The 8,631-nt window shown below is 39.9% G+C and overlaps 1 non-coding gene across 1 annotated transcript; it reads left to right on the forward strand.

The window, feature by feature from the left end:
* The first annotated feature begins 229 nt into the window (after nt 1-229).
* TRNAP-AGG lies at nt 230-301 on the forward strand. The gene has a single exon. It is a non-coding gene; the product is annotated as a tRNA-Pro (tRNA).
* The last annotated feature ends 8,330 nt before the right edge of the window (nt 302-8,631 follow it).

An 8,631-nucleotide genomic window follows, 5' to 3' on the forward strand; every position in this document is an offset into this window, starting at 1 on the left:
ATGAAAAGTGAGGAAGTGAATAAGAAAAATGAGAGGAAAAAAATTCCAAGTTGTGATACAAGAGCCTAGTGGAAGGCTAACCACAGAGGGAAAGGGAATGAAGCAAAGTATGGAGAGATCTGGGATCTGAGCCAGGCAGAAAGGGAAACAGGATAGCCTCTCGTAATTATAGCTCTTGGTTGCTACTGATGTGGCAAAGAAGACTGCTGGTTAAGTTTTGGGCATCAGTGGCTCGTTGGTCTAGGGGTATGATTCTCGCTTAGGGTGCGAGAGGTCCCGGGTTCAAATCCCGGACGAGCCCTGTTTTTCTACTTAATTATATTCATCACAGGCCATACTTCCAACATACTTTTATCTGGCATCAATGCTGTTTGCTATCCTCTATAAGTTCATTATGGTATCTAGCATGGCAAGAGCAGAGGCTAGTTATAGACATCTTGAAAAAAATGAGAATAGAAGGGAGATTCATAGTCCTTAAAGTCTTTTCTAGCTTCGAAGTTACATGATTGCATCCAAAATAGATGTGGGTGTTTTCCAGTTATTACTTAGAACATTGAGTTTCAAAAAAGACAAATGTCCTGACTTCACCTTTCATCTCTATAGGTGGCCAAGGATCTCAGAAAGCCTCAAAACTTCAGAGAAAACACAAACACAAACAGAAATTAGAAGCAGAAATTATATAAATTATATAAACAGAGCAAATAATGCAAACCAGCTGACAAGGCTTCTAACTGTCCATTCATAGCAATACATACATAATTACCAGGGAGAGAAGCACAAACATCTGGCTTCTCAAAGCTGGGGTGGCTAGTGGGAGGCTCCTTAATGGCTACCTAGAGTTTGGAGAAATCGCAGGACCACTCTTCCATTGAGTGAGCACCCAAGCAAAATGCTAATCTCCAAGTATATATAGTCAGGGTGCTGACTTTTCCCCCTGAACTAAGTAAATGATATATGTATATTTAATTAAAATGAGATTGTAAACCCCTTAAAATTGCTTTCCTTAGAAAAGCAGATAAAAGAATCTCTGCTAGCAGCCCTCCTGTCTGTCCGTGTTATTGGCCTTACACCTCCATAGAAGCTGCTAGCAGCATTGTTGTTACAATCCCCAAGTAATTTCCAAAAAGGTAGAAGTTGGTAACAAGATTCTCTTGGCCCTCACTATAGTATGTTACCGGAAAGGTCTCCCTGGGATGAGACTTAACTGGGATTGACCAATGAGATCTGCCTGCATAAACTCAGTCTCAACTAGTTGGTTACCAAAACGACATAGTCTATGTGTAAAACATAACGCATACCATGAGATATAAGAAGACACTGATATCTCTATATTCATGGTAAGATAGAATTTAGTTTACTTTTATAAGACTACTATTTCTTGAAAAAATAAATAAACAGCCTCAGACCTTTACCAAGGATCTAAACATAAGGTCTATCATTTCCCAACCCAAACCCTGTCCAGGCCTACAGTCTCAGCCGTAGCTAAAAAATTCAATATCATCTTAGGCCTCCATTAATGCTACTAAGCCTACTGGGGGGAATGGCTTACTGGGAAATGTGTAGAAATTGATATTACCACAGTCCTTCATCACCAACAACACACCATAATATGGTATGGAGCTGCTACTGTTTACTATGAAAGATGGTAAAAATCAGTCATTGATTGACAACAAACTCCCCAATTTTCTTCTACCAATATTTGCAATTTGTATTCACAAGTTGTCAAGTATATGTGGGAAACATAATCAAGATGGCAGAGAAATGAAGCCTTTTTACCTGCTTCATTCAATACACATCCCTGGAACACCCTAGAAAATACGCCAAACTGAATTCTCATTGAGAAAGCCAACATAAAGTCACAAAGAGTCATTTTTTCCTGTTCAGGGAAATAGATAGAGACATCTGCCAACACTAAAGTGGGAAATTGGCCAGTAGTGTGTAGCAGCACCAGCAGCAGCAGGGGGAAAGGTAGTATTCTAGCAACCAGGAAAAGTGGACAGAAGACAAAACACCAAGGCAGGAAGCACAGGGCTAAAAAGAAATGCGAGGAGATCACTGAACTAACATGGGGAGAGCAGGAATGGATGTCATGTGATAGATCTGTCATCCATTACCCTGTTCCAGGTCAGATTCAAGGTAGAAGGTCCTAAGAGAGGCCCTAGCTAAGTACTGATCACAGTACAAACTCAGGGAACACAGTGGCTCTGAATTCAGGAGCAGAGAAGTGACTCAGTTTTAACCTTTAGCCCAGCACATAATATTACATTGGAATAACCAGGGCAGGAAACCAACACCAAAGGAGAGTCAAGCAATTCAGTCACTGTGAACCTGCACAACCTCCCAGTGGGCCAACCGTGACTAGATAAAGCGGTAGTCTATTGAAGCTCCACTACACATAAGCCAACAGATCCAAACCTGAGTCAGAAATTTGCAGAGCTCAGGGAGAAGTGAACAGACAACTCTCCTGATCTCACCATTTTGGAAGCAAAACTTGCACACCTCCAAACTGAGCAGAAGGACATAAAAGAACAGAAGCTCATGTCACTTGTCCTCTTTTATCCCCCAGAAGGGAGCAGAGCCTACAGTAACATAAAGTCAAGATGTTACTAATATAAACATCAAGAAGTTGGAAAAATGAGCAAACAAAAATAAACAGACATACAATCAAAACCCAACCATAAAGGGAAGCTCAAGAAGACAGTGTAGGGTAGAAGAAGACAGTGACTTGAAAATACCTATTAACAAAACCTCAAAGAAAAAAGAAATAGAAAAATGAAGATTCACTGATCATCTAAACGAAAAGTTCTTTTCTCTGCTATTTCTCCCCAAATCCTCATTCCTATCCATGTCACCACTACACCGATCCTGAATTTCTATCACATTCTTCTCTTCTTCAGTTGTGCCCTTTGGAACCCCATTCTCTTCTTAACAAACAGCCCTTGATATTGGTTTACTTTCATACTTTCATTTTGCTTGGAGTCAAGGGAACCTGGATCCTAGAGAAGACAGTGGAATCCAGATTACTGTCTCCAGGAATGCATGTGCTTTCTCTCATGACCTGACTTATTCCCTGCAAAAATGCACCTGTCCAGGAAAAGAAATAAGCTACCCTTCTTCTCATCAGTCTATAGCATCCTATCAACACACTGGTCACTCTTATCTACCAACCTTCATGTCTGTTTATTTTCTTTTTGTTAAATTTTTTTATTAAGCTTTTTTATTTTTAGTTTACAACACTTAGTTCCACATGAACCTGAGTTACAGATTTTCTTCCCCTCCTTCCCCCTTTCTCTCCCCAAGACAGCATGGAGTCCGATATTTCTTCTGCATATAACTTCACATTGAACTTATTTACACAATAGTCAAGTTGTAAAGAATTATTACCAATAGAATGAATCTTGAGGAAGAAGAAACAAAACCAAAAAAAAAAAAACAAAAGAGAGAAAAAATACAAAAGAAAAAAAAGGAGAGCAAACAGTTTGCCTCAATCTGCAGTCTCCATAGTTCTTTCTCTGGATGTAGATATCTTTCTCCCTCATGAGTCCTTTCAAGTTGTCTTTGAACCTTGTATTGCTGAGAGGAGCTAAGTCTATCAAGGTTAGTCATCACAGAATCTACACATCTGTGGTTGTGTATAATGTTCTCCTAGTTCTGCTCTGCTCACTCAGCATTATATTGTGGGTTTTTCCAGGTTATTATGAAGTCTGTATCGTCCCCATTTCTTATAGCACAATAGTATTCCATTTCATTCATATACCACAACTTGCTCAGCCATTCCCCAATGGATGGGCATCCCCTTGATTTCCAATTCTTTGCTGCTACAAAAAGAGCCACTCTAAGTATTTTTGTACATACAAGTCCTTTTCCCACTTGTGTGATCTCTTTGGGATACAACCCTAGAAGTGGAATTGCTGGGTCAAAGGGTATGAACATTTTTATAGCCCTTTGGGCATAGTTCCAAATTGCTCTCCAAAATGGCTGGTTGAGTTCACAACTCCACCGGCAGTGTTACAGTGTTCCAATTTTCCCACATCCTCTCCAGCATTTATCATTTTCCTGTTTTGTCATTTTAGCCAATCTGACAGGAGAGATGTGGTACCTAAGAGTTGTTTTGATTTGCATTTCTCTAACCAGTAGTGATTTTGAGCATTTTTTCACATGCCTATAGATGTCTTTAATTTCTTCCTCTGAAAACTGCCTGTTCATATCCTTTGACCATTTCTCAATTAGGGAATGACTTGTATTCCTATAAATTTGGCTCAGTTCACTGTATATTTTAGAGATAAGGCCTTTGTCAGAGTCAGTGGTTGTAAAGATTTTCTCCCAATTTTCTGCTTCCCTCCTAATCTTTGTTGCATCGGCTTTTTACACAAAAAACTTTTCAATTTAACACAATCATAATTATCCATTTTGCATTTTATAATGCTCTATCTCTTGTTGTGTCATGAATTTTTGCTTTCCCATAAATCTGATAGGTAAACTATTTCTTGCTCTCCCAAATTGCTTATAGTATCAGCCTTTATTCCTAAATCATGAACCCATTGTGATTTTATTTTGGTATATGGTGTAAGATATTGGTCTATGCCCAGTTTCTGCCCTACCATTTTCCAACTTTCCCAGCAGTTTTAGTGAAATAGTGAATTCTTAGCCCAGAAGCTGGATTCTTTGGGTTTATCAAAGAGTAGATTGCTATAGTCACTGATTACTGTGTCTTGTGTACCTAACCTATTCCACTGATCCATGACTCTGTTTCTTAGCCAGTACCAGGTAGTTTTGATGACTGCCACTTTATAGTACAGTTTAATATCTGGTATGGCTAGGCCACCTTCCCTAGCATTTATTTTCTTTAATTCCCTAGATATTCTAGACCTCTTGTTCTTCTAGATGAATTTTGTTATTATTTTATCCAGCTCTGCAAAATAACTTTTTGGTAGTTCAATGGGTATTGTGATGAATAACAGATTAATTTAGGTAAAATTGTCATTTTATTATATTAGTTTGGCCTAACCATGAGAAACTGGTATTATTCCATTTATTTAGATCTGACTTTATTTGTGTGAAAAGTGTTTCATAATTATTTTCATATAGGCCCTGGGTTTGTCTTGGCAGGTAGACTCCCAAATATTTTATAGTGTCTACAGTAACTTTATATGGAATTTCTCTTTCTATCTCTTCCTGTTGGGTTTTGTTAAAAATATATAGGAATGCTGAGGATTTATGTGGGTTTATTTTATATCCTGCAACTTTGCTAAAGTTGTTTATTATTTTGAGCAGTGTTTTTACTTGATTCTCTAGGATTATCTAAGTAAATAATCATATCATCTGCAGAAAGTGATAATTTAGTTTCTTCTTTGCCTATTCTAATTACTTCAATTTCTTTTTCTTCTCTTATTGCTACAGCTAACATTTCTAGTACCAACTTGAATAGTAGGGGTGATAATGAACATCCTTGTTTCACCTCTGATCTTATTGGGAATGCATCTAGCTTATCCCCCATTACAGATAATACTTGTTGATGGTTTTAGGTAGATGCTATTTATAATTTTAAGGAAGGCTCCATTTATTCCTATGCTTTCTAGTGTTTTTAATAGGAATGGGTGTTGTATTTTGTCAAAGGCTTTTTCTGCATCTATTGAGATTATCATATAGTTTCTGCTACTTTTGTTGTTGATATGTTCAATTATGCTAATAGTTTTCCTAATATTGAACCAGCCATGCATTCTTGGAATAAATCCTACCTGGTCGTAGTGTATTATTCTCCTGGTAAGTTGCTGCAGTCTTTTTGCTAATATTTTATTTAGACTTTTTGCATCAATATTCATTAGGAAAAGTGGTCTACAATTTCCTTTCTCTGTGTTGACTGAAAGATCCTGCATGATCCTGACTCTAATTTCATGATATTTGAATTGTTTCTTCCTAGCTGCTTGCAGTATTTTCTCCTTGACCTGGTAGTTATAGAATTTGGCTGTGATATTTCTTGGGGTTTTCAATTAGGGATCTTTTTCAGGGGGTGATCAATGAATTCCTTCGATGATAATTTAACCCTGTGGTTCTAAGACCTCTGTGCAATTTTCCTTAAGGATTTCATGGAAGACACTGTCCAGGCTCTTTTAGGTAGACCAATAATTATTAGATTGTCTCTCCTGGATCTATTTTCCAGGTCAGTTGTTTTTCCAATCACATATTTCACCTTTTCTTCTATTTTTTTCATTCTTTAGATTTTGTTTGACTGATTCTTGATGTCTCATAGAGTCATTAGTTTCTACTTGCCCAATGATAATTTTTAATGTTTTCTTTTCTTCCTTTATCTTCTCTATCTCCTTTTCCATGTGTTTGACTTTACTTTTCAATGAGACATTTTCTCCAATTATATTCTAATTTTTCTTAACCAATTCCCCAATTTAACCTTTAAAGATTTGTTTTCCTCATTGAACTTTTTTTCCATTTCTTCCATTTTTTTTTTTCTTTTACCTCTCTAGTTTGGTTTTTATAGTCCTCCTTGAGTTCTTCCAGGAATGCTTTTTGGTCTGGAGACCAGTTCACTTTCCCTTTTAAGGTTTCAGATGTGGGTGTAGTGTCCATGCTGTTCTCTTTTGAATTGGTATTTTGGTCTTCCCTGTATCCATAATACGAATCAGTAGTCTTCGGCTTCTGAGCGTATATTTTATGGTGTTTTTTCCTCCTGGCTTCCAAAGTGGATCTCTGTTTCCGAGACTCAAGGGGCTCTGTCCCAAGTTTCTTGTGTTGGAATCTGTGGGTCTGCTCACTGGCTTTATGTTCTATGGCCTCTGGGTTTGTAAGGTATGGGAGAGGGTTGATCTGGCTGCTGGTGGGTCTCCTCTTCCCCAGGACTGTTTTATAGAATGAGTAGTCTCAGCTCTTGTCTGTGCTGGTGTCTGCCGCTTCCTCTGGCTGTGCAAAGCCCAGTATGGGTTCCTGGCATTGACATTTGTTAGTTCCACCCCCTGGGGCTCAGTTACTCTCCTTGTTCTGCTAAGGTGAGGGCTTCTGGGATACCTCTCTTCCTGCCCTAGTCTCCTTCTGCCACCACACGAAGGGCCCTCTCCCCCGCTTCTCTCACTACTGAAGCCCCCCTTCTGGCTCCTCTGTTCTCCTGAGGTATTATTCTCTCAGTTTATTCATGGGAGGGATAAAAGGCATTTTGACTGCACATTATGGCTCCCAGTAGTTCAGGAAGGTGAGTTTCAAACCTTTAGACTATGGGTTGGAGGCCTTCAGGCTAGCTGCTTCCACAGCCTCAGGCTCTGTGATCTGACAGACTCCTGTCCTGGGCTGAGAGGCCTGGGGCTCAATGACAGCCATAGGCGGTACTTCCACCCTGGGCCTGTCCCTGCTCAGGTGTTTTGCTCACCCAGCAACCTCCCAGACCAGCATACTAGCTGGATTTCTCTGCTGCTCATGACTGGTTTGGTCTGGTGCCCTTCTGTTTTCCTGGGGTTGGAGGCCTCTGGGCTAGTTGCTCCAGAGGCCGCAGGCTCTAAGCTCTGACAGACTCCAGTCCTGGGCTCAGAGGCCTGGGGCTCAATCCTGGCCATAGCCTGTTCCTGCTCCGGCGTTTTGCTCGCCCAGCACTCTCCCAGACCCAGGCTCTGGCTGGATTCCTCTGCTGTTCCCGTTTGGTTTGGTCTGGTTCCGTTCTGTGTGCCCAAAACTGCTATCCCTCTCAGTCTATTAGTGGCTTCTAACTCTCTCAAATCTGCTCAGATTCACTTTTTTAGATGTATCTGACAGAATTTATGAGAGAGCTCAGGTAGTTCCTTCCTTTCACAGTGCCATCTTGGCTCCGCTCCCATTTATTTTCTTGCCTGCTACCTATAGCTATACCCAGATTTTACCCAGTATTAAAAAAAAGTAAAAAGGGGGAAAAGCCCCTTTCATTTTACCATCTCATTTCTTCCATCTGTCACCCACTCTCTTGTTGAATTCACTGCCAAAATCCTAGAAAAGTAGGCCCTGGAGAAGAAGAACCAGAGCAGACATGGAAATAGTTGCTTAGGGACAGCTGAATTTCATGGTGGAACAAAGGGGGAAAAAGGGGAAAAAGTGCTACTGTACCCTTGTTGGTACTATGGGATCAAAGTCCCACGGGTATCATATTAGTTACACTTCTGAGGGCTGCACGATGTAGTTGCAGATTTGAGAAGGTAAGCGAAGACTAGAAATATGTGGAAAACCGAGTAGGTTACAGTCGATCACAGATGAATCTAAGTATTTCTGTGCAGCCTGCCTGGCCCGGGTGAGGTTAAATTACAGGAATTTGTGTTAGACTATATAAGCATGGAAACCTGACTCTGTCCAGGAAGACATAGCAGCTTCGAAAGAGTTGCAGAGAAGACTGATGGTAGGAGTGAAGGGTTTTCAAAGTAAGAATCGCAGGACAAGAGGGCAAAAAAATTAAAGCATAGTGGAGAATGACCTTTTGAAATGGTTAGCATTAGGATTGAGACTGTGAAGTCAGGAAAGTAATGTCAGAGTAGGGGTCATAGAGTGGATGCCCATAAAGGGGTTAAGGGGTCAGAGGTCACAATTGAATTGAAAGCTAGAATTAGGAGGAGTAAAACAGTGGAGAAAATGTAAGGAAGGAAAGAAAACTGTGATCAAAAGGGTGAA

The sequence above is a fragment of the Trichosurus vulpecula genome, chromosome 6 (assembly GCF_011100635.1).
Source record: "Trichosurus vulpecula isolate mTriVul1 chromosome 6, mTriVul1.pri, whole genome shotgun sequence".
NCBI classification, from domain to species: domain Eukaryota; kingdom Metazoa; phylum Chordata; class Mammalia; order Diprotodontia; family Phalangeridae; genus Trichosurus; species Trichosurus vulpecula.